The sequence below is a fragment of the Meles meles genome, chromosome 20 (assembly GCF_922984935.1).
Source record: "Meles meles chromosome 20, mMelMel3.1 paternal haplotype, whole genome shotgun sequence".
NCBI classification, from domain to species: domain Eukaryota; kingdom Metazoa; phylum Chordata; class Mammalia; order Carnivora; family Mustelidae; genus Meles; species Meles meles.
Window position 1 is genome coordinate 53,970,289 of NC_060085.1, and position 25,706 is coordinate 53,995,994.

The window sequence follows — 25,706 nt, forward strand, 5'->3', positions numbered from 1 at the left end:
ACTATGAGAAATAAATGTTTGTTGCTTAAATTACCCAGCTGGTGGTGCTTTTGATACAGCAGTTCAAACTAACTGAAAGAGTTGGACAGAAGGAAAGTTAATTCTAAACCAGTCAGTAGAGAAAGCCAAGAGTTTCCACAGATCTACTTGAAGACTTGAGAATTGGGGACAGTAGATGCATCTGAAGATGGAAAGTAAATATGAGACTTAAACAGGAGGGTTGGTTGAATGTCTTAAGAGGCAATTAGATCCCTAAACAATGATGCTAGCTTTTGCACAATAGGACAACACCGTACCCAGCTCCAGGTAGAAAACAAAGTTTACTTTCTGGTGAGAATAATACAGAGTTTCTGGACAGGACATATCAGAGTTGAAAGTAGAATATGTATCACTGAAAACATGGGATTGAACAAATGTTTACATACCAAATAACAGAGATATCAGACCTCCCCACGCTGGGCTTCCACAACACAGATCATCAAGCTTAAATACCTTTCAGACCAGAGAGAAGATACTCCATCTCCAGGGAGTCTGCCCAACCCTAAAGAGAAAATACCAGGAGCTCTGTGACATGATAGCTCAGCCAGATGACCCTGCAGTGAAGTCCACAGTAAACTTCAAACAACTTTTGAGTAATTCCTTAAATAGGAGCAGAAACCAAGTATTTCTAGGCATCTAACTTAAATACAGAGACTAAACTAAATTTGAAGGAAACAGACTATGTCAAGAGATAAAAATTTTAGATACTCCAATTCCTCTATTATTATGTTCTCATTGAGACAAATGATTATATTCATGAAACAAGAACAAAGGGCCATGAAAAGGGATATTCAGATAATGAAAAAGAACTCTCAGAAGTTAAAAATGCAGTACGTTTAAAATTCAACAGAAGGAGTAGACTATGAAATGAAGAATGTCTTCCAGGAATTAAAAGGACAAGTAAATGAAAAATAGGATATAAAGGATAAGCAAATTATGGATTGGGGTAGGAGAGCCAACATCCAGATGACAGAAGTTGCAAAAAGAGAGAGAGAGAGAGAGGGTGCCTGGGTGGCTCAGTGGGTTAAAGACTCTGCCTTCGTCTCAGGTCATGATCTCAGGGTCATGGGATCGAGTCCCGCATCTGGCTCTCTGCTCAGCAGGGAGCCTGCTTCTCTGTCTCTCTCTGCCTGCCTATCTACCTACTTGTGATCTCTGTCTGTCAAATAAATAAATAAATAATCTTAAAAAAAATAGAGAGAGAGAGGGAGGGAGAGAGAAAACACACTGGGAAAAATAAAGAAGGAATTAAAAAAACTTTCCCAAAATTGAAAGACTCAAGATTGTAGTAGAAGAGTCAGAACAGTGAATGACGGTAGACCAACACCAAGGCCCATCATGATGAAATTTCAGAACAGTGGGGTCAAAAAATAACTACCACTTAAAGAGAGGAAAAAATAGCGTCACACACAAAGAATCAAAAATCAGAATGGTTTTCCACTTCTCAGTAAGTATACTAGAAACCAGAAGCCAATGAAACAATGCTTTCAAACCATGAAGGAAAATTATTTCTAATCTACAATTCTATATCCAGTCATACTCTTACTTGAGTATGAAGCTAGAATAAAGCTGTTTTCAGATACACAAGCTCTCCAAAAATTTTAACCCTTTTTGAGGAAACCACTGAAGGATGAACTCTAAAAACACAAAAATAAACCAAGAAAGAAGAAGACATGGTAAATGGGAAAAGGTAGATAGCACATAGGAGGGAAACCGAGGAATCCTCAGAATAATGGTGAAGGGAGATCTCAGGATGACCTGAAGCAGTAAGGGCAACCACAACAGACTGGATTAGGGCAGAAGGCTCCAGCACAGATTTTGTTAAGGAAATGAAATTGTTTAAATACCTAATGTGTCTGAGCATTTATATAGGTGATTTAGACAATTGGCAGAAAGTTGGGGATTAAATTATGGATAGGTACTTAAGAACAAAGTAAAACAAAAAAGACAGTTGTTAACTCCAGGGAAAACAACCTCATAGAAGAAATGAAAAGTAATCCTAGCATATTACACAGTGCACGTTGATACAGCAATTAGATACTGATCTAAATGAAATTATAATTATGTTGACAAGATGAAAGGAGGGGAAAATAGAGTTTCTGATTGTAGGGATGAGGGGGCACTTTATGGAAGATAGCTGAATTCTCATTTACCAAAATGGGAAATGGATACACAATGCTTCAACCGGAGGGGGGAAAATCATGAAGTCAAGAAGTAACACTGTACACATTAAAGATTTAGCACCCAATTCCTATTGGGGGAGGAGTCTCCCACACCACACAATTTTCTGATACCAGCTAGGTTTCCTACAGTTCAACTCAATTCTGACACGCTCTACCCAGAGATTATATCACCTTGCATCAGTCCTGTAAGACTGCCTTCCACTTTCAATGCCAGTTACAAGTCCATGTGATTATCCAATGGGCTAGAAATCAGAGGTTCCCGTGACCCTCTCCTTGGGTTCAGTTAATTTACTAGTGGCTCACAGAACTCCGGATATCATCTAAGTAGATTACTGAGTTATTATAAAGGCTATTAAAGGATATGAATCAGTAGCCAGATGAAGAGATAATGGGGTGAGGACCCAAACAAAGGAGCTCTGTGCTTGTGGAGTTTGGGGCTCAGCACAGTGGTACATGGGAGTGTTCTAGTTCACCAACCTGGAAGGTCTCTGAACCTCATCCTTTTGAGTTTTTATGGAGCCTTCATTGCACAGGCATAAGTGATTACATATTTGGCCATTGGTGACTGATTGAACCTCCACTGCCTCCTCATTCCTCCCCAGAAATCAGGGGGTGGGACTGCCATCCAGAGCGTCAAAATGCTGGAAAGTACATGGTGTGGTGGTGGTAAGATACGGAATTGACTCCTGGCTATACTCTCTGTGTGACTTCAGCAAAGTCACCTAACCTCTTTGAGAATAAGATAGGGGCAATAATAATCACGGGGTGATAATAGGTACAGGCAAAATAATGTATATGGGAATGACTTGTAACTAGAAAATTCCTATTACAATTCTTGGCTTCAATTTGCAAGTATCTTTATGTGTTGAGTTTGTACAAATGTACCTTCTATCCCTGGTATTATATTATTATTATTATTATTATTATTATTATTATTATTATTATTATTGACTCTGGGTAGGGTTGTGTATTAGTTAAGGTATAGCTTAAAGTACTATAACAGGGGGAGGACCAAAAATACAGCAGTTCAAACAAGACGGAAATCTGTTTCCCTCTCATATAACAATCTAGAGCTGTGCTATCCAATATGGTAGCCACTACGTAATTGTAGCGATTTACAGTTAAATAAAACTTAAAATTCAGTTCCTCATTTGCACTGGCCATATTTCAAGCACTTAGGAGCCACTTGACTAGAGGCTGTTGTATTGAACAGCACATATAGAACATTTTCATCATCCCAGAAAGTTTTGTTGGGCAGCCCTGATCTAAAGGAGCGGTCCAGAACTTCAAGGGTAGTTCTGCTCTACAAAGTCATCCACAGACCTGAGTTTCATAAATATTATTGCTTTGCCATCCCCTAGGTAAAGCTTCATAACGTATTTTTGGTGCCATCGATCCCTTTGGCACTATGACAAAGCCTACAGACTACTTCACAGAGTAATATTTTAAAATGTCTAATATAAAATACGTAGGATTATAATGGAAGTTAATTAATGTTGAAATATAATTGTCAAAGTATAAAAAAATAAAATGAACTCATGGTATAATAGCGTGTGCTTCATTAATACACCAAGTAATGATCTAGTGGCAAATCTAATGGCCACTATAATTTCAAAGTATTGGTAAATGTATATGATTTTTTCAAGGTAGTCCATAACAAATGTGATATGAAAATACCTATAATTTCAGTTGGTAACAGTCATGGATATGGCAGATACCATTTATGGTTTGTTCCCTACATGATAACTGAAGGAAATGCTAAATTTCAGATAGACATTAATGAAAAGAAAGTTGCATAGTTTTCTTCCCATCCAAGTTTACAAGACCATCATTCCTATTCATGGACCCCTTGTGGTGGGGTGGGGGGAGTATCTGTGGAGTTCAGGGTTAAGAACCCTTGCCGGAGGATGTCAAAACTGGCTTGGCAATGCCAAGTCCACCCTCTAGAATGTGGAAAGGGCAAGAGTGAGTGATATCTCTTTTAAAGGACATGAGCTGGAAGTATCTTCCATCCCCATTGGTCAACAGGCAGTCACATAACCACCTGTAGTATAAGGCAGGCTGGGAAATGTAGTCTTCAGGACAGCCCCTTACGTTGCTATTAAAAAGCTGAAAGCAGTTCTGCCAGTAAAAGGAAGAAGAGAAAAGGTGATATTAGGATAAATAGCAGTCTCTGCTACAGCTTCATTCATCACTATGGAACTGAAACAACAACAAAAAAATGTGTTCCTATTATTCAAAAATGAATGTTTATTCTCTGACATTTTATGCATTTTCAGATCTGATTCAGAAATGCCAGGAAGAGCTTCACTCTTACTAGGTGTGGACAGGCTCCCTGTGTTACCAGTTCCTGAGGTGTATAGTGTCTTAAGGGATATAGCATATTTTGAACTACTCTGCCCCAACTCTGCGCATATGCCTGCAATCACCAGCAACATGGTTATTAGCTCAGAGACCGCAGTCTCATCCCTGTCAGGGTGTGTTTGTCCCTTACTCAGAGTAGACTCATTATGTCACCATCTGTACTGACAGAACCAATAACAAATAGATATCTGGTCCTGTCACCAGTGACCAGTAATAGTCTATGTGCAAGAGAGCATAAAAAGTAGAAGGAGGCAGACTTTTTCCAAACAAACAAATCCCTTGAGCAAATGCCCTTTAAAGTTTAAAATAACAACTCCTTCAGTTGTACATACAGCTTTTAACTTTTCAGAGAGCTTTAAATACCTTAACTCCTCTCATTTTATTAGGGTACCCAGATCATGAGGGTTTTTCATTTTTCTTTTTTTTTTAAAGTTAGTTAAATAAATAGCAATTTTGACACAGCACCACATGGCCGACAGATTTTAGCTTATAAAAGAAGAGTCTGAAAAGGCCTACTTACAGGCAAACCCTGTTGGCTCTGGCAGGAGGGAAACAGAGCTGGTCCGAGCCCGGATAGCACTTCAAGGGCCAGGCAGCCTCTCATGCACACCTCTTGTCTCCATCCCAGGAGGTGTTTTCTGATGGAACATGAATGCTCAATGTTATTTTCTTTAAAGTCTGAGATTGTGAGCTCCCAAGGGGAGCCCCCACAAAGCCTGGTGCAATTCCCTGTACATCATAGGCGCTAGGCATATATTTGCTGACTGATTCCTTCTATTTTATGAGCATTTATAATGGCCTTTTAAATGTGATTTTAAAGTTTGCTGAATGAAGAGTGGTTTTTATTTAGTTTTAGGGTCACCATCGTCTTAGTTTCTTCTTGGTCTCCCATCCTCCCGTCCATCTCTAGTTTAAAAATGTGATTCACTAGGAAAATATGACTCTATTAATTGAATTAATTTTAGAGCCAACTTTTCAGGAACCTATCTATTTCTGTAAAGTGAGATCCACTTGCAAGTGTACCATTTGGTGCCAGCACTCAAATTTTCCCTGACTCAGTTGCTCCAGTGGTGTTTCAAATATCTTCCCATAAATCAGACAGCCAGGGCCCCATACTTGTGAGGATTATTTACAGGGTCTTGTGATTCAGCCCAGGATCTGATAGTGGTCTTGGTCGGGTGTTATAAATAGGCTAGGCTTTGCCAATGGCTGTTTTTGTAAGGAAAGCTTTCTAAGTTGATTTTCTTTGAACCCAGAATGACTTTCTCCCTCTGGCTTCCCCTGTTTTCCTCTTCCACTGGGGAGACCCTCTCTTCTGTGGGCCTGTCTTTCCACCTCCCCCCGCCAGCTGGTGTCTGCAGAAATCAGAAGGAAGATGCATGCCTTTCACAGAGTTGCCTGAAATCCTATATCTTCACCGCCTTTCAGTATTATCTTTCTTTCATCCAGCGGCGGGAGAATGGCACCCACCCCACCCATCAGGCCACAGGATCTCTGGGACTAGCCATCTTGTCTGAAATAGATACCCACCGGCTCTCAGGCAGAACAATTCCCTACATTCATACCCGAATGTATATTTTACAATATTACCTTTTGTTTGTCTTTTTAGACTTGCCCCTTCCCCAAGTTGGGGAAAAAAAAAATCCTGAGATACTGCCGACGAACCAAACTGCCTCATTTGAGGTAACCTCAACCCCATGTGTGATTAACACCTCTGCCCCAGGTGATACACTAGATCGCCTGCTCAGGCCTTCCCCAGGGTTGTCTTGGCCCCAGGCCTCCAGCGCTCTCTTTCCTTCTGGTCGGGTACCCCTGCCACACATACACAGTACATGTGCCATGTGCAGTCAGGCAGGAGAGGCTTGCCTTGGGGCACTGCCCTTTCTTTGCATCCTTTCCCCGGGTTTTCATGCCGAAAACAGCACATTCTCAACATGAAGCAAAAATTGATCCTGCTCTTTTTCATCCTGTGTTTTTGACCATGCTGTTCTTGGCAGTCAAATTTCCAGGCTTAGGGGTAGAATTGATAGCTTCAAGCGTAAGTTAAATTGGTCGGCAGCATGCCATGTGTAGCCTTAGCCCCCCTGGATAATTTACCAGCGTCTGTGGCTTCACCCACCCAATGGCCTTGAGTGTCTCCTTAACTTTACAACTGGCTTGCCTCTTGGAGCCCTGCCCCCACCCTTCCACCCACCAGCCAGCTCTGAGGGCGGGAGCGCTTTCTCACTTCTTGGGCCAAGTACTGGAAGTAAAAGAGATTGTTTCAATCTCTGAGTTCCACCACAGGGTCCAGGGCCCTAGAGCCTGGTGCTGCAGTCTGGCCAAAGGGACCACAAAACCAGGTCACCAATGATGTCCATCCATGCTCCGAGCTTTCGCTCTGCCTTTGCCTGGGATTAATGTCCCATCTTATAATAATAGTGAAGATCAAATAAAATAAGGCATTATACTTGAAATGCTTGATGAAAGGTAGACAGCATAACAGCAGCAAAAATAAAAATAGTAGGTACTGTTTTATAGGCATCTGTTGTGTCCCAGGTACTTTGTTTAATGCTTCATGGGAACTGCCTCATTTAATTCTGATAACTACTCCTTTAAAGTATTAGTATGCCCATTTTACAGAAAGGAAAGTAAGGCTTAAAAAGATGAAGTTATTTGTTCGAATCACATACTTAGAGGAAGTGGTAGTCAAAATTTGAGTCTGGCCGTTGCTAACTTTAAGGCCCATATTCTCATCTATTAAGCAGAATATTCCCCTTCCCACTTCAGAATTGGTAAGAGAAACATAATTTACTTCAAAGATGGGTATTTATAGTGTTTTGTTTGGACTATCCATTTTACCTTCCATTTTCAGATCAACAAGCCATTTCCTGTGCTCAGGCCTTATTTCCAGAGCGGAAGGAACTCGGTGGTTTTTACCCTGGGAGAGGGAGACTTGAGATGTGTCTGCCTGTTCCAGGAAATGCCACCCACTCTTGTCACCCACACTGTACCTCCCAAGTGCACTGACTATACATTAGCCAACACAGTGATGACTCTTGTGTAAGCTACTAGCTATCAACATGACTAAGGCTCAGACAGTGCTTGCTGCCTTTCTGTTTATGTGGTTGACAGTGGATTCAGTAGGGCATTTAGACCTGCTCTGCTTTTAAGAGTCATTGGCCAGGTGTGAGTTCATCAAGTCCCTGGCATAGCACATCTCTAGCCACAGAAGAATGAGGCATAAAAGCCTTGGTTCCTGTGTGGAGCCACCGTCCTGTAGCAGAGACAGGACAGGCATTGTGACTAATCATTGTGCATATATTTGGCAGTTTTGGAAGAAGGGCATCCATCGAGAGAATTCAGAAAAGGGGAAGGTTCCGTGAAAGTGTTTGATCTGGATGCTGGCATGTATGGGTAGAATGGTGAGGAGAGTGAAGAATGTTCCAAATACAAGAAACGGCCAGGGGCATCTGGTCAAGGTTTCAAAATTGCTTCATTCCTGGGGGGATTTGATATAAATTGGGTTTTAATCTTAATTCAAGAAAAGGCACCTGGTAAAACTTGCCACTTTTCAGAGTGCTTATGTCTTGAGAAATAGTGTAAATCTGTTCAGCATGTCTTAAATGTATAGTTGCAAGACCAAGATGCTGTCCCATGGGCAGGAAGAGAATCAGAAGTGAGTGAGATTGTGTTGGTGGTGACACAGACATAGGTGTGTATAAAACTCACAGAATTGTTCACCCCAAAATGTCATTTTTTTGCTATTTGTAAATTTTAAAAATATTTTTTAAGTGTGTAAGGTTAATCCTTCCTCTCAAATAACTTACAGCTTAATGAAAGATAAGCTAGAAAACTGTCTTCCATGGTTAGATACAGTGTGCGTGATAACAGAGATTAAACAGAAGAACGTTGTGGGAGCTTGAAGCCAGCACAGAGCACTGCTATCTGTGGGAAACCCAAACCGTCCTGACAGTACGTGGCATATGCAGCGAGATCTCAGAGTGGGAAACTGCCAGAAAAAAGGCATGGGAGCAGGGAGGTGTGTTTTGGAACAGCTCTCATTCCTTTTGGTTTGGTTGGGTTGGGTTGGGTTGGGTTTTTTGTTTGGGGTTTGTTTTTTTTTTTTTAACATAATTCCTAAGCTGGCGTCTGGTGAACACCAACTCTGTGCCAGTAGAGTACTGAGATCTGAGCTGAGTCCCCACCTGCACCCCCACCTCAGCAGAGAATATACACAGATGGCAAAACAGCATAGGAAAAGATGCTCCATATCATCTGTCACTGTGGGATTTGCAAATTAAATCAATAATGAGATTCCACTACAGACCTATTAAGATGGCCCAAATCCAAAACACTGACAACAAATGCTGGAAAGGATACGGAGCAACAGGAATCCTCCTTCATTGCTGGTGGGAATACAAAATGCTACAGCCACTTTGGAAGACAGTGCAGCAGTTTCTTACAAAGCCAGACATGTCCTTACCATCCATCCAGCAGTCTTGCTCCTTGCTTTTTACCCAAATGAGTTGAAAACTTATGTCCACACAAAAACCTGCACGCAGATATTTATAGCAACATTATTCATAATTGCCAAAACTTGGAAGCACCAAGATGTCCTTCAGTAGGTGAATAAGCTATGATACATCAGACAATGGAATGTTACTCAGTGCTAAAACAAATAAGCTATCAAGCCACAAAAAGGCATGGAGGAAACTTCAGTGCATATTACTAAGTGAAAGACGCCAGCGTGCAGAGGCCACATACGATGATTCCAACTATACGACAGTCCAGGAAGGGAATAACTGCGGAGGTAGTAGTTATCAGTGGTTGCCAGGAGCTGGTGGGGGAGGTGGTGAGAGAACAAGAAGGCAGAGCATACAGGAATTTTAGGGGAAAAGTCTGTTCCTGTTCTTAAAGGTGTCTGACCTAGCTAGGGGACACAGGCACCCAGCTCAGAGGGAGGTGGAGGATATACCCAAAAGAAGCCATGGAAGGGAGCTGGCTGGCCATAGGCTTCACTAGAGGCTTTCTAGGGGAAGAGGTACATCTAAGGTGTGACTAGAAAGAGCTGCAAATAGAAAGAAAGCGAGAATATTCCAGGCCACAGACACTTCACATGCGAAGGCCCAAAGATAAGAGAGAGGAAAAGAAACCATCTGTGACCTGAGAGCAGCTCAGCATGGCTGGGAGGGACGGGCAGGGAGGCTGAGGCACAGATGGGCTAGGTCATGCAAGGCTTGGTCAGGCACACAAGTACATGGAGAGTTCATGTTGAGAGCTGTAGGGAGAACCATGGAGTTCTGCGCAGGATGACATGATCAGCTAGATCCCTGCTTCCGAAAGATGGCCACAGGGCAGAGGACAGGTTGCAGATGATAGGCTGGCTCAGGAAGAATAGTGGCTTGGCTAAGAGCAGGCCAGAGAGGAGAGGATGAATTTGAGAAGGTAGAATCTGCAGGTGCCAGTGATTGGTTGGGTGGTGAGTGAGAGAGAGGAAGGACTCTGGTGCCTCCCTGGGCTCTGGTTCTGGCTTAAACAGCCAGCAGGGGAGGGGGCTGTGGGCGAGGGATCCACAAAGAGGAGGGTAAGGATCAGGGAAAGGAGGGTTGGGGAATAAGTCTGGAAAGGTGGATTAGAATGTGCTGTGTTTGCCAACGTGCGGACTGTGTGAGGGAAACCCAGGGAAGGCACAGTCTCCTTTCAAATCACTGTTGTGTTACTGCTCTTTTCTTTGATACATCAGACTTCAGCCAGGCCCTGGAATATAGATGGACATCTGGGAATTGTTAGATTTTAGAATAAACACTTGACAGCCTTTGCATTCCCGAAGTAGCCCATACCCAAACTGACAATCGGGGGCTTGCTAAAGCCTGGAGAAAAAAACTTGATATGAGCCTCAAAGCCAATGGAGTTAATTAAAAGAGAATAGCTTTTATTGAATTTTAAGAATTCTTTCTTAAAGTATTGAATTTAAATGATAAGGTAAACAGTAGAAACAACCTTAATCTTTCTTGACCCCAGTTTTCCCATCTGGTAAATGAAGGAAAAAGAACTGTTGATCTCAAAGTTCCCTTCCAGCTCTGAAATTCTAGCCTAATAAAATTTTTCATCAAGTTTAAAAAAAAAAAAAGGCTCTATGTGAATAAACACAGAGTACAAGGCTATCCCTTACTGAGCCTCAAACATTTTTTAATCCAAAATTTTAATTTTGAGACTCCAACTTGTCGGATTTCCCAGAGTGTCAGTCCTCTGACCGGCATGCTATTATTGTTTGAAAATACTGTAACCTCTGAAGCTCTGACTGAGGGAGGAAGGGAGGGGGAGAAAGAGGGAAGAAGGAAGGAGGAGAGAGGGTAAGTTTCAGGTTTTCAGCGATGAATTTCCCGATACTAATGCTACCCAAAACCTTAAAACCATCTTGTGTCCCATAAGGAACCCAGGTACAACTATAATTCCCAGTTTTGTTTGTCATAACTAACTTTACATACTCATTTCATCCTCAAAGTTCTATGATGTGGGTAGGTTAAGTTCTCTTCCTTACTTTATAGATGAGGAAACTGAGGCAGAAAGTGGTAGAGTGACTTGTCTGAGCTTACAGTTAGAAAATGGCAGCACCAGGACTCATCCTAAGGCAGATGGGCTCTGGAGAGCCTGCTCCTGACCACCCTGTCCTGCTGTTCTCACTGCAGTTATCATAGGTGCGGAGTGTTTGGGGTCAAATATTCTCTCCCATAGTCTTCGTCAACCGATAAATGAACTGTGTGGATAAAACCACCCTTTGGTTATCTAAATAACATATTCCACATGCTTATGGCCAGAAACAGCCGCAGCATCTTGGTTCACATCTTTGTCCATATTTTAGGCCTAGCTCTTACAATGACCATATGACTGTCTAACTTGTGAAGTTGAAGCCTTGCCAGGTTACCTGCAAGTGTTTTTCAGGGCTGGGAGTGTGGGCCAGCGGGTGTGCAGGAAAGTGTTGGGTTGAGGGTAGGATTCAGGAATACCCTTTCTGCTTCCGCTCAAGGCTGAGTGGACATTTGGTTACCAGGTATTTTTTTTCCTGCTCCCCTAAGGCCCCCACACTGTTGCTGGTGAGAGAGGCCCTTGCCTCTTGTGGCTGCCATGTAGGCAGCTCAAGCATAAAGAAGTCATTCCTCATTCTTGCCCCAGTGGCAGTGTTATGGGGAATCGCCAGGGCAAAGGGAATGATGCTTTTGCCTGAGAATAATAGGGCCCCTATGCCTGCCCAGAACCTCAGATATAAATTGAGCGAATGCACAGAGGCAAGTACCAAAGAGAAGTGTCTTGTACTCTCGGGGACCCTCAGGCCCCCACTACTTTTGATTCAGGCCAAATAAGCACCCTGCTTCCCAGGCTCTGCTTCCATCAAGCCCATCTCACGTGGCCCATCCGGCCTAATTACAGTCAGTAGCAGTAGCAGAAGTACCATTTTATATTTTACAGTCTACAAAGTGCTTTAACTTGCACTGTCTTCATTTCATCTTCACTGTCTCATTGGATCTTCACAAGCCTGTAAAGCAAGTGATACTCACATTTTACCGACGAAGAGGTTCAGAGAGGGTCGGAGTGTAGTGGCACAGACGGCACCTCTGTCAAAGTCCGCAGGCTTTCTCCTGTACTTTAGGAGAGAACGGGGCATAAGGAAGTCTGTGTGTCCTTTAAGGGGTAGGTGGCAGTAATTGCTAACCTCTGACATACATCAGAATCACCTGGGGGAAGTTTAAAAAATAAAGATGCAAGGACCTTACCTCAGATGTGACGTAGGAGAACCCCCAAGTCTGGGTCCCTGGCATATGAATACATGTGCACAGCAACATGTACACTGGTCTCCCAGTGTCCAAGACCTGAGGAGTCAGAGTATCCGGGCAGTCCCACAAGAGAGACAGGGGGAGAACATAGAAGGCAGATTTGTGCCAGTGAGGTGATCAGTTTGGCCTGAGCAAATCATTCACATGAGCAAGATGTGGGAGACAAAGCTGCTCACATAGGCAGAAGCCATAGTGTATAGGGCTCTCCCTGCCTGGCTGAGCGGCTACCGATGAACCTTGGCACTGGACAGACTCCGGGGGGAGCGGGGGCGGTTTAAAGCAGAATGTAATTAGACGTGTTTTACAAACAATCCCCATTTTAATGATGAAGAAATAAGTACATGAGGGTATTTCAGGCCCCTCGCTTCCTTGGTGGAATAGATTTGGATAGCGAATCTTACTCAGATTTTGTTCTGATGATCACAACCAACCCTCCTTGGGGTAGAGGGATACAGTGCATACAAGTGTCCTAAAGTCATGCGCACAGTATTATTTACTTACTGTCAGTGAAGTCAACTGGTGAGAGTTTTCATACGCTTTAACCATTTTTTGTTTCTCTCCCTACTTTCAGATAATGATGCTTCATATTGGCATTTTAAATTTTTTTTTTTTTAGATGTTATTTATTTATTTGACAGAGAGAGAGAGATCACAAGTAGGCAGAGAGGCAGGCAGAGAGAGAGGAGGAAGCAGGCTCCCCGCGGAGCAGAGAGCCCGATGCGGGGCTCGATCCCAGGACCCTGAGATCATGACCTGAGCCGAAGGCAGCGGCTTAATCCACTGAGCCACCCAGGCGCCCCCATATTGGCATTTTAAAATGGATATAGTTTGGGGACCACATTCACATAGGTTGAGGCTGTGCTGGTCTTGGAGTGAGTGATGGGAGGAGGGAGCATGATACCTCCCCAAATGGCAGCTCTTACTTGAGGCTTTGCACACACGTTCACTTAATTTTCATAAGACTCTCCTGAGGCCCTCTGTCTACTTGTGATCTCTCTCTGTCAAATAAATAAATAAAATCTTTAAAAAAAAAAAAAATCTCCTGAAGCCAAGAAACTGAGGCTCAGCAAAATTCAGTAAACTTACCCAGAGTCATGCAGCTAAGAAGGGGCACAGCTGGATTTGAACCCACTTCAACCAGATGCTCCCCCCTCCCCACCATCATTCTCTACTAAGCATGCTGCTTTACCATGACGGGGCACCCCTGGAGAACTCCTTCTCCACCAGTATGCTGGTAGAAAACTAGCATGTCTGAAATCCACCGCCTTCCTTTTGTTTATTCATTCAGTAAACAAGGGAAGATGATACATCCACCTCCCTCATCAGGACATTTTTTTTTAAGATTTTATTTATTTATCTGAGAGAGAAAGACAGGGATAGTTGCAGCAGAAGTGGGGAGTACAGGAAGAAGCAGGCTCCGACTGAGCAGGGAGCCCGATGCGGGCTCCCTCCCAGGACCCTGCAATCATGACCTGAATTGAAGGTAGGTGTTTAACCGACTGAGCCACCCAGGTACCCCAGGACTTTTTTTTTAAAGATTTATTTATTTTTAGAGCACCTGCGTGTGCATGGCAGGGGGTGGTGGAGGCAGTGGCAGAAGGAGAGGGGGAGTGGGCGAGAGAATCTTCAGCAGGTGGGGCTGGATCGCATGACCCGGAGGTCATGCTCTGAGCCAAAACCGAGAGTCAGACTCTCAACATTTTAAGGATACTTTAAGGATTAAAGAGGTAGAAACCCTTTAAGAGCGTTGGCTTCTAGCTCAGCAGTACGTACATGCTAAACAGTAGGCCTTAGCGCCACTACTAACGGCTGCTGTGCCAGGTGCCGTGCCAGATGGGCTGGAGAACCAGGTGTGAAGAAGTTATGTCCCTGCCCTGGAAGAGCTCACACCCCATGGAAGCAATGACCCCCAACAAATAACGAGCACATAGTGCAAGCAGGACCTCAGCTCAGACCCTGCACCTCTGAGGCTTCCCTATTGCCTCACAGAAGAAATTTCAATGACCTGACAAGCTTGGTTCTGGGAACCATCGTGGGTCCAGGCTTCAGCTTGTCAGTAACCAGCAGTGTGTTTGGGATGCAACTTTGCCCTTTTTAAAAAAGTCAGTATTTGGTAGGATCCCTCACCTGCCAGTGCCGCACATCTCACTCACCCCTGAGAACAAGGCACAGTTCGTTGTGAGTCCTCTCCAGGGGACCAACACCCTGCCAACACGCAAGCATTTCCTAGCATGTTAGCATAACTCAAGGGCACTGTTGTTCCAGGCCATGCGTGGGGATTCGAGGGGAAGAATGTGGAGTAGACAGCTGTAGATTGTCAGGTACCCAGTGGCCTGTTCTGTAACAAGGGGATGATGGTAAAAATGTCTAACAGAGGGGTTGGAGGGAGAGCCCCAGCACACCACCGATGGTGAGATAACAGGTGTAGCACATTAGGGATCCGTAAAGCACGATGCAGAAATGAGTTGCCGTGAGTAGGGTGAGGTGGGGAGGCCAGGAACACATGAAACAGCTGGATGGACGAGAATGCCACTGTGCACACCATGTGCTGACGAAGTTCTAATGGAAATCAGCGTGGCTGGCACCAGCTTGGGAAAGGGTGGCTGAGAACAGCGTCACAGAGGTGGCGACTCAACCTCAGAGATGATGCATATGCTGCCAAGGAGAAGAACAGGCTCACATTCTAGGTGAGAGGCAAGGCACGCAGAGTGATAGGAGAGTGGGCAGCAGCGAGCTGCGTAAGAGACGGTGAAGACCCTCTAACGCGAGACTCTGCCCCCAAACTGTCTCTTTTGGATATGCTGCCAGGGCTGGCCAGGGGATCAGCTTTGCGTGGCTGTCCCAGGAAGCTTTATGGGGAATTTTCCATGCATTTAGTGACTATAGATGGCAAGTGCTGACAATAGTAACAGAGTAGATAAACCTTTGAGTGCCTCCTGGCCCTGTATGTCCTGAGTCTTCCCCACAGCTGCATGAGATAGTGACCATTGTTATTCTCATTGGTTAAAAGGACACTGAGGGGCAGAGAGCTTATGTGACTCACCCCCAAGTAATTAGCTAGTAAGTGGCCAAGATAGGGTTCCATTTCAGAGTGATCCGTCCCCACAGCACAAGCCCTTAACCCAGCGGTTGTTCTTGGGAGTAGGAGGTTTTTATGCCTCCTGACCCCATTCACCTTCTTTTACCTGCTTATCTTCTTTTTGGGAGCTTTCCTTGGAAGGGTTAAACTACAGCAGAGACTGGCAAATCTCTTTGGTGGAGTGTCAGGGAAACCTGACATCTAAAAGCCCAGAGTTGAGTATTTTTGGAGCCAACCATCCTTTTGTGTGTTGGCTACTTTCTCCTAGCGACAGGTGAGTTTGCAGTAATTTGAAACATATTCTGTGCTGGGAGACACGGGAATTCCTGAATAAGCTCAGAACTTGCTAATCAGAGAGGAGCGATGAGCCTCCCAGAGTTCACAGCTCTGCAGGTTGGCCAAGTGAGTCAGCAGACGATGTGCGAGGCTTTGACACACCTCTGTGTCTGCACAGGGCTGCGAGGGGCTTGGAACAGAACTGGTCGTGCCCCAAGGCAAGAGACAGGATGTTCACGGAATTGAGACTAAATTCTATCAAAATGGCCCACCCAATTTTCGAAGTGTTTACTGGGCAATTCCGTATGACTGTCAATAACAAATTCAAACAAACCTCAACCTTGGAGCTAGCGTGTTGAATGCTCATTGTGTGTCCACTACTCCAGACGTGTCTGCGTTCAAGCACAGCTTTGTCAGTCAGTAGCAGGGCTGCCAAGCGATGTAGGTGGGCGGTGATCACCCTCACTGTTTTGATTCAGTGTCTGAGTGGCTCAGTGGGTTAAGCCTCTGCCTTCGGCCCATGTCATGATCTCAGGGTCCTGGGATCCAGTCCCGCTTGGGGCTCTGCTCAGCGGGGAGCCTGCTTCCCCCACTCTCTCTGCCTGCCTCTCTGCCTACTTGTGATCTCTCTCTCTGTGTAAAATAAATAAATAAAATCTTAAAAAAAAAAAAAAATTTTCACAAATTAGTAGACAGCTCTGGATCTAGAATCAAACAAGAGTAGATGTCGTCGGGTCCCAGCCAGCCGCCCACCAGCCATATGGCCTTAAGCCACTTGCTTTTCCTGTCTCCACCTTGCTTCCCCACCTGTAAAATGGTCATACTGAGACCTCATAGGGCTTTTCAGAGGGGCTAATGACCTTGTGTGATCACACTTTGTAAAGTACCTGGAAAACGTTGGTGACGTCATTTTGTGTCATGTAGGAAATGCTTCCTCCAGTGCTTGTAACACACCCAACTCAGGTCCTTCCTTAGAACATCCTCAAGTTGTAAGGATGAACCAGACATTGTGACAATGATCTGTAAGCGTTTGGCATATAAACTAAAATTAGTACCTTTCCCTCATTCTTTGGTGGAAGGGTGGAGGGAGGGAGGGAATGTCCAATTCTGTTAAGATGATCTTCCTAAAATTCTTACCCAACCATGATTTTACCCTCTATCCTGGTGACTCATCACATACAAGACATAGCTATCTAGCTTGTCTCTAGGCCTAGAGAGGAAGGGGGAGGATGCTTTCTAATTTGTACCATATGCAGGACTCCTTCCTCATGTACCTTTGGGCAGAGGTGAAGTACTCCACAGTGTTTGATTTAGAGTAATGGGGAAACCTGCCCTGCCTTTCCTCTGGGAGCCTTAAATGTTGATTTGCCTTTGGGAGGGCAGGGGCTTCGGTGAAACCTGATTTACTGCGTCGCCCTGGTACCGATTTCCTTTCACATACTTTAAAGGAAGTGCTCTGGTAATATTGGCAAAGGTTTTAAAATGTCAGCTCTGGAAATGAAACTGTACCTTGTGATGTTAGAATAATTATACCACACTGGATCTCTGATTACAGCCAAAGCAACAGTTGCTAAATCCAGCTAACATGGAAAAACTGGACAAGAAGGGGAAAATTCAACCAGGCCTGTGGGAAGGGTTGGAGAAGGCAGCCTTGGTGGGACACAAAATCTTGCATTTCTACTTGTCTGGTTTTAACTGGAATACCTTGTGGCCCCCGGCCCAGGCCCCCACCCCTTTGTTTTCTGTAGCCACAGCCCGGCATGTTGTTACTAGCTGTGGGAATTCTAGGATTTAACAATGAGTTGAAAGAACTGCTTTTATCATTTCAAGTATGCAGCCCCAGGCTAAAACAGGCAAAAGAGTTTATAAAAATCTTGTTCAAAAGCAGTTTTGAAGCATTCTCTGTTTTTCTCACCTCTGTTTCTCCATCAGAAGGAGCCCCACACCTCTCCCTGTTCTGTGCACCCTACTTCTGATGGTCTGCCTGGCAGTCTCCCCCTTTTCCCCCGTTTAACAGAGGATGAAGCAGGCATTTCCTTCCAGCCATTGGTGGAGCAGCCCATTCCACTGCATGGCACCACCAGGGAAATCTGCATCAGAGAGCTGAAAAATGAGATTAGGGTTTCCCTGACTGGGGGGTTTCCCTGACTGTGGCATGTTAGAGAACCAGAAAAGTGCCCTATAATAAAATGGTGGCAGCTGCTGCATGTTTCTCCAAAAAGCAGAAGAATTCTAATAAAGAATGTGCAGTCTGTTCTTACGGCCACCAATAAATACCATGCATTCTGAGTCCATAGCAGACCCCCGCCCCCATTATCCTGTCATCTTTCCCATGAGGGTACCTACTCTGTACATCATTAAGAACACAGCTCCCTATCGGTGTGCAAATGCTTAAAACAACTCAGCAACAAACCCACATTCTGCGTTGTCCCCAGCTGCTTCAGGATTGAGGATGGAACTTACGCACATTTATTCCTCCGTTCAAATCTCACATTAGCTCTTTCCAGGAGAGTAGGAAAAAAGTGCCGCTCCTCTTTGTTCTGAGTGGTTGACTTTGTGCAGAAGAGATTTGCAGTAAATCCTCAGTGGGATTTGTTTCTGCCTTGCCCTGGTATTTGGTAGGTTCTCACTTGTTTGTTGATGGAGCATCTTTTATGCAGCCGGAATGGATATCTAGTTATGAACTTTTTTTGAAGCAGAGGACTAGGGACTGAGAAACTCTGTAGCCTTTGTTTCCTCGCATGTAAAATAGATTCACCCCTCACAGGACAATTTGAGAATCTACAGTGTTACTGTGCAACTTGACAAGCCTCGTTGGAAGGAAAAATGGTTTGTCTGACTCACAGAACATTTCTGTCCTCTAAATTCGTAGATGTCCACACCGAGCTGTTCTGCAGTTCTCTCCCGACATGGCCTGTGTGTCCTGCAAATCAATCTGACTCTGACCCTGTCTGCCCGGAGGCAGGTTAAGGGCTCTGTCACACAGGACTGCCCTTCCACCACATGCCCTTCTTAAGGTGCCACTTGCAAGTAGTAGATCCCCAAGTTACACACAGTCTGTCTGACCTGGCTCACAAATTAGGGATTCCTATGACCCCCTCCCCGGTTTCAGTGATTTGCTAAAGCAGCTCACAGAACTCAGGAAAACAGTTTACTTACCAGTTGCTGGTTTATTATAAAAAAATAGAACTCAGGAGGCTCCTGGATGGCTCAGTTGGTTGAGCGCCTGACTTGGTTTCTGCTCAGGTTGCAATCTCAGGGTCATGGGATTGAGCCCTGTGTCAGGCTCTATGCTGCTTGGGATTCTCTACCTCTCCCTCTCCTTCTGCCGCTCCCCCTACTCTTGTTTTCTCTCTCTTTCTAAAATAAATAAATAAAATCTAAAAAAAAAAAAAAAAGAATTCAGGAAAAGCCAGATAGAAGAGACCATAGGGCAAGGTATGCGGGAAGAGTTGTGGAGCTTCTGTGTCCTCTGGGAACATGCCACGTTCCCAGCACCTGTGTGTGTTCAATCCTGAAGCTCTCCAAACCCCATACTTTAGGGGTTTTTTATGAAGCATTCATCATGTAGGCATGATTGATTATTGATTATTAACTAAATCTCCAGCTCCTCCCCCCTCCCCCAAAGATGGCAGGAGGGGTTGAAAGTTCCAAGTTTCTAATATGGCTTGGTCTTTCTAGGGACCAGCCCCCATCCAGGAACCCACCAAGACTCACCTCATTAGAACAGAAGATGCTTCTGTCACCCAGGAAATTCCAAACATTTTAGGAGCTATGGCCAAAAGCCACAGACAAAGACCAAAATATGTATTTCTTTTTTGTTGGTGGTGTTTATCCATTCGTTTATTTATGTACTAAAGAAATATTTACTGAATCCTTCCTTTGGCTGAGACTCTGACTAGGTACTAAGGGCACAGGTGAAAGTTCGGGGAGTTTCCAGCCTAATCATCTTATTCACACTTTTTCTTCCTCAATAAAACTGTCAGCTTTTATCCTCCAGACCTTTTTTGTTCTTTAGGTTCCGGAGGAAGCAGGCTCCCTGCTGAGCAGAGAGCCTGATGTGGGGCTCGATCCCAGAACCCTGGGATCATGACTTGAGCAGAAGGCAGAGGCTCCAACCCCCCCCCCAGAACTTTCTAAGGCAAACAAGATCCACTCATTTCCCTTTCTCCATGAAGCTTTCCCAGACGGAGCGAGGTTCTGCATTTCAGTTTCTCCAACTATAAAATAAAGCCCAAAGGGAGTTAACAGTATTTCCAAAGATTCTTCTGAAGTTAAAGCAGAAAATAAAAAAAGACTTTACACCTTTTGGGAAAAATTTACCAAGCAGGTGACATGTTACTGTCAGCTCTAAGATGCGTTCGCTTGGAGAAGTTCTTCTTTTGTTTTGTCTTTTTGTTAATTTATTGTTTTTTAATAACAGCTTTATTGAGATATAATTCACATGTCATACAACTGACCGACTAAAAGTGTACAATTTTTAGTATTTTCACAGAAAATATTGTGCAACCATCACCACAATCAGTTTCAGAATATTTTCATCACCCTAAAAAGAAATGCACACTTGTTGGCAGCCACTCAACTCTTCTTTACTGATATATTTCTTACTATACAAAGTAAATATCGTACTCAGTAAACCGTATAATTCTGTGCCAATACAGATTGATTATTGCTGCTCTTTTTTCCAAATTTATAGGCAGAGAGTAAGATTCTGTAACTTTGAACCATACCCTCCATCCATGATAGAATTTTGACTTTGTTTTTAAATTTCCAACTTATAAACAATGAGATTTTTAAATAATGTCTCTGATTCCTTCTGTTACATTTTTTAAAGGGTTTATTTTTTTAAGTAATCCCTATACCCATCATGGGGCTCAAACTCAGAACCCCTGAGATCAAGAGTTGCAGTCTCTACCAACTGAGCCGGCGAGGCGCTCCTGAAATTCCTTTCAGATTCTCCACATATACTGTCGTATGTTTTTTCAACTAACAGCAGTTTGGGCTCTTCTTCTTCAACTTGTATACCTCCTTGCTTTTTCTTGTTTTATTTCATTCGCTAAGGCTGCCAAAATAATGTTGAATCGAAGCACTAACAGCAGATTTCCTTGAATTGTTCCTGACTTTACTTAGAATGCTTTTCAAGTTTTACCATTTTCCATGATACCTGCTATAGGTTTTATTAGATTAAGGAAGCTTCCTTTTGTTACAGATTTGCCATTTTGCTAAAATTGTGAGTGGATATTAACTTTTCCTGATCTACTAAGATGTTTAAATTTTTTATCCTTTTATAAAAATGAGTAATGTGGTATACTAAGATACTAGTTTTTTGTTTTGTTTTGTTTTGTTTTATCTTGCGCTATCTTAGCGTTCCTGAGATTCATTCTCCTCTACCTATCCCTAAATAACTATCTTCTGTAGTTAAGACTTTGCATTCCTGGGAACTCCTGAGGTATCATTGACACAGATTATTTTTTATGTTATACAGACAGCTCACAACATTTATCACTGTGTACCAGGACTGGGTGGGAAGGAACACAGGCATTCATGTTTGTAGGCACAATTGTTAGAGTTTAGGACCCACAGAGTTTATTTAGGAAGCAAACATATCAATGTTTGAGAAACTTATGTCCTAGAAAGGACTTTAACTGTACTGGAAACAGTACACTGCCTTCCTGCTTTAGGATTTCTCATCCTTATCTATGCAGAAATGCAATAGGAAGTGATTTGGTACATATTCTGCTTCTGTGCCTATCTGCGTGAATCATTCCATCTTCCCCACTTTGCCTGTTGCTTGAAGGCCACCGGTGCGTTCATTTCTACTTCAGTTGTGGGCTTGCTATCACCTTCTCATTTGGGGGACCATGGGAATATATGCAGCAAAGTAAATAAATGCTTTAATGAAGAAAGGTTCTGTTTACCATTCTAATTTCACAAGACAGTGTTTTCTATATTGAATCCTGTTTTCAGCCCACAAGAATGTTGACTTCATTCACCCCATATCTATTGACACTGCTGTTAAATCAGCAAGTGGCAGCCCCCGCTGATGTGTCCAGGTATATCCAAGTTTCAATGGCACGTACCTTACAGAAGCATAAGTCACCTCTCCTGCCTTCCGGGAGTTTAGAGTTAGTCATTTATTATCACTAATACCTACTGAGTCAGATGGCTGTGTACCTCCTTTGTGCTATTCACCCGCAGAGTCCTGGAGAAGACTATAATACAGAAGGCTTGTTTGACATCATAGTGTAACATCAAGTCCAGTAGGAGGGACAATACAAAGTGCACATAGGAAAATGTTAAGTAACAGAAATTCAACTGAGTATATTTTAAAGATCTGATTGGCTTTATTGAGTGATTTATGAATCAGGCAGCCTCTGTATTGAATTGCAGAAAAGGAAAGGTTTTTAAAAGCAGAGAGGAAATGGAAAAAAGGAAATTGTTAGCAAAAAATACACTGTTTTGTGCTCGCTTTGGCAGCACACATACTAAAATTGGAACGATACAGAGAAGATTAGCATGGCCCCTGCACAAGGATGACACACAAATTCGTGAAGTGTTCCATATTTAAAAAAAAAAAAAAAATACATTGTTTTAGGCAAGGATGCCCTCTTCAGGGGAGCGATAAGGGGCCTATCAGCAGATTACCTCTGCATGCTAACCAGGGTTCTCCATGTTGACTGGGTCCCATTTAGGGGGAGATTGTAACTGCACTTAAGTTGGGTATGAAGTCTTAGTTTGCTGTGTGGGGCTTAGTAGAAGTGACTCCATTTCAGATCTGTTGTTTCTTTTTGATAAAAGTTAAAAGCAACATTGCAAGAATGAGGTCAGAAATCAAGGACACAGGAGAAGTCATACATAGAATGTTGTTGAACTCTCATAACTACACAAACCATCAGATGTGGGGACAAGAGAGGTGGGAGAAGGCTTTTTGCAGAACAGATAGGAATTGCAGAGGTGGGCGTGGGGGACATTGTGGTGAGAAAAATACTGCCTTGAAAGCAGAGAATGGTACATCCGGGTGACAGTGGGAACCATCCAGCATAGCTAGGCAAGAGGGCATGTGAACCAGGTGGAAGGAAGAGGGTCATGTTCTGGGACAATGAAAAGCCAGCCTAGGTAAGGAGTTTGTATTTCACCCTGAGAACATTGGGGCAGAGGTGGCTCTGTGACATTGTCACCTTCAGACACCGCCTCTCTCCCCTGCTCTTTGCCCTGTTCTTACCCTCACTATGGCTGATGAGAGAGGAAGAGCCTGCAGTCTTTTCTCGTACTCGCTCCTTTTTAATTTGAAAGTGGTGGAGAAGGTGTGTCCTTGGCATTTGTGGCCCTGCCTCTTGCTCTGGCTGGGGAGATGAGGGGTGGTTAGAGGCAGGCCTGAGGACCACACGGCCCATGCGGAGAGAGCCAGCACAGATGTGCTGTATGTAACATCCTTCCCACCTCAGCAGACGTGACTAAACAAACTGTCTGCTCTGAACAGTTCATCCGGTTGTCAGAGCCACTCACAAGGCAAGCAAGTCCTCGCAAGCAGCAACACGTTCTCCACAGCAACGCTCCTGGGTGTGTGTGTGTGCGGACTTCCTTCCGTTGAGCATGTTGCCAACCAATGTGTTGAACACACTAAGATAAACTTTGAAGGAAGTGCAACCTTTTGAATTTAAAGAGACACAGTGACCTGTGTTATGTCTTCCCAGAACGGCTTTAGTTGGTTTTCTGAGAAACTTGGATGCTGCATTGGGAAGTAATGATTTGTTCTAGTTGAAAACAGGCAAGAAAAATCAAATTCTTTCCAACTAGTACCCAACCTGGACTGCATCATGAAATGTGCGCCCTCCTTTGCCTTCCTGACTCCCCATCCATCGGTGACCTCCATTTAGTCATGATTGTTCTCTCTCCAGTTCTCTTTAGTGACTAATAACTCATCTGTTTTATTCTTTATTTTTTTCTTTTTAAAAAAATTTTTTTATTAACATATAATGTATTGTTAGCCCCCAGGGTACAGGTCTGTGAATCACCAGGTTTATACTTCACAGCACTCACCATAGCACATACCCTCCCCAATGTCCATAACCCAACCACCCTCTCCCTACACCCTTCCCCCTGGCAACCCTCAGTTTGTTTTGTGAGATTAAGAGTCTCTTATGATTTGTCTCCCTCCCGATCCCATCTTGTTTCATTTATTCCTTTCCTACCCCCCCAAGCCCCCCACGTTGCCTCTCAACTTCCTCATATCAGGGAGATCATATGATAATTGTTTTTCTCTGATTGACTTATTTCACTAAGCATAATACCCTCTAGTTCCATCCACATCATCGCAAATAGCAAGATTTCATTTCTTTTGATGGCTGCATAGTATTCCATTGTGTATATATACCACATCTTCTTTAGCCATTCATCTGTTGGTGGACATGTAGGTTCTCTCTATAGTTTGGCTATTGTGGACATTGCTGCTATAAACATTCAGGTGCACGTGCCCCTCAGGATCACTACATTTGTATCTTTAGGATAAATACCCAGTAGTGCAATTACTGGGTCATAGGGTAGCTCTATTTTGAACTTTTTGAGGAACCTCCATGCTGTTTTCCAGAGTGATTGCACCAGCTTGCATTCCCACCAACAGTGTAGGAGGGTTCCCTTTTCTCCGCATCCTCGCCAGCATCTGTCGTTTCCTGACTTGTTAATTTTAGCCATTCTGACTGGTGTGAGGTGGTATCTCACTGTGGTTTTGATTTGTATTTCCCTGATGCCGAGTGATGTGGAGCACTTTTTCATGTGACATCTGGATGTCTTCTTTGCAGAAATGTCTGTTCATGTCTTCTGCCCATTTCTTGATTGGATTATTTGTTCTTTGGGTGTTGAGTTTGATAAGTTCTTTATAGATTTTTGATATTAGCCCTCTATCTGATATGTTGTTTGCAAATATCTTCTCCCTTGGGGCGCCTTGGATGTCTTCTTTGCAGAAATGTCTGTTCATGTCTTCTGCCCATTTCTTGATTGGATTATTTGTTCTTTGGGTGTTGAGTTTGATAAGTTCTTTATAGATTTTTGATATTAGCCCTCTATCTGATATGTTGTTTGCAAATATCTTCCCCCTTGGGGCGCCTGGGTGGCTCAGTGGGTTGAGGCCTCTGCCTTCGGCTCAGGTCATGATCCCAGGGTCCTGGGATCGAGCCCCACATTGGGCTCTCTGCTCCGCGGGGAGCCTGCTTCCTCCTCTCTCGCTGCCTGCCTCTCTGCCTAGTTGTGATTTCTCTCTGTCAAATAAATAAAATATTTTTAAAAAAATATCTTCTCCCATTCTATCAGTTATCTTTTGGTTTTGTTAACTTTTTCCTTTGCTGTGCAAAAGCTTTTGATCTTGATGAAGTCCCAATAGTTTATTTTTGCCTTTGCTTCCCTTGTTTTATTCTTTAAAGTAGGGATGCCTTCCTCCCTGTGGTGGCCCCGGAGTGGCCCCTCCCCCCCGGGGAGCGTGGAGTTCCTTAGACCCAGCTTCACCTCCCTCAGCCCCGTGCTCTCAGCTAGTAGGTCACAGTCAAGACTAAAACCCAGCTGTTCCGATCTGGGCCTGGCACTCAGGGAGCAGGGGCTGTGCATGGTCCCCAGCCAATGCTAGGGTCCTGGGGGAAACAAGGAAGAAGAGCCTGAGGTTGGGAACCTAGGCCTGCTGTCCTGCCTGAGAGGTGGGAGGACTTGGGGACCAGAGGGGACTTCCCCTCACTTCATGCTTGGTGCTTACTTACCTCTCAGCCTGTGTGTGCGACCTGCATGGTGAGGCAAATACCTTCCTCACAGGGACACCCCACCTCCTTGCACCAGGGCTTTGCTGGATGGCACTGAGCGTGTCACCCTCTTGTAATCCTCCTTAAGCCCAAGCAACAGTCACATGGTCTACAAGTTTGTGTGTCAGCTTTCACTGAACTTCACCATGACAGCACAGCATTTTGAAGCT

The 25,706-nt window shown here is 43.9% G+C and overlaps 1 protein-coding gene and 1 non-coding gene across 7 annotated transcripts in view; both read left to right on the forward strand.

The window, feature by feature from the left end:
• ATG7 (autophagy related 7) overlaps nucleotides 1-25,706 on the forward strand; it is a 245,651-nt gene that overhangs the window by 195,038 nt on the left and 24,907 nt on the right. The window lies entirely within an intron of this gene.
• LOC123933337 lies at nucleotides 22,216-22,322 on the forward strand. Its single transcript, XR_006816568.1, has one exon. It is a non-coding gene; the product is annotated as a U6 spliceosomal RNA (small nuclear RNA).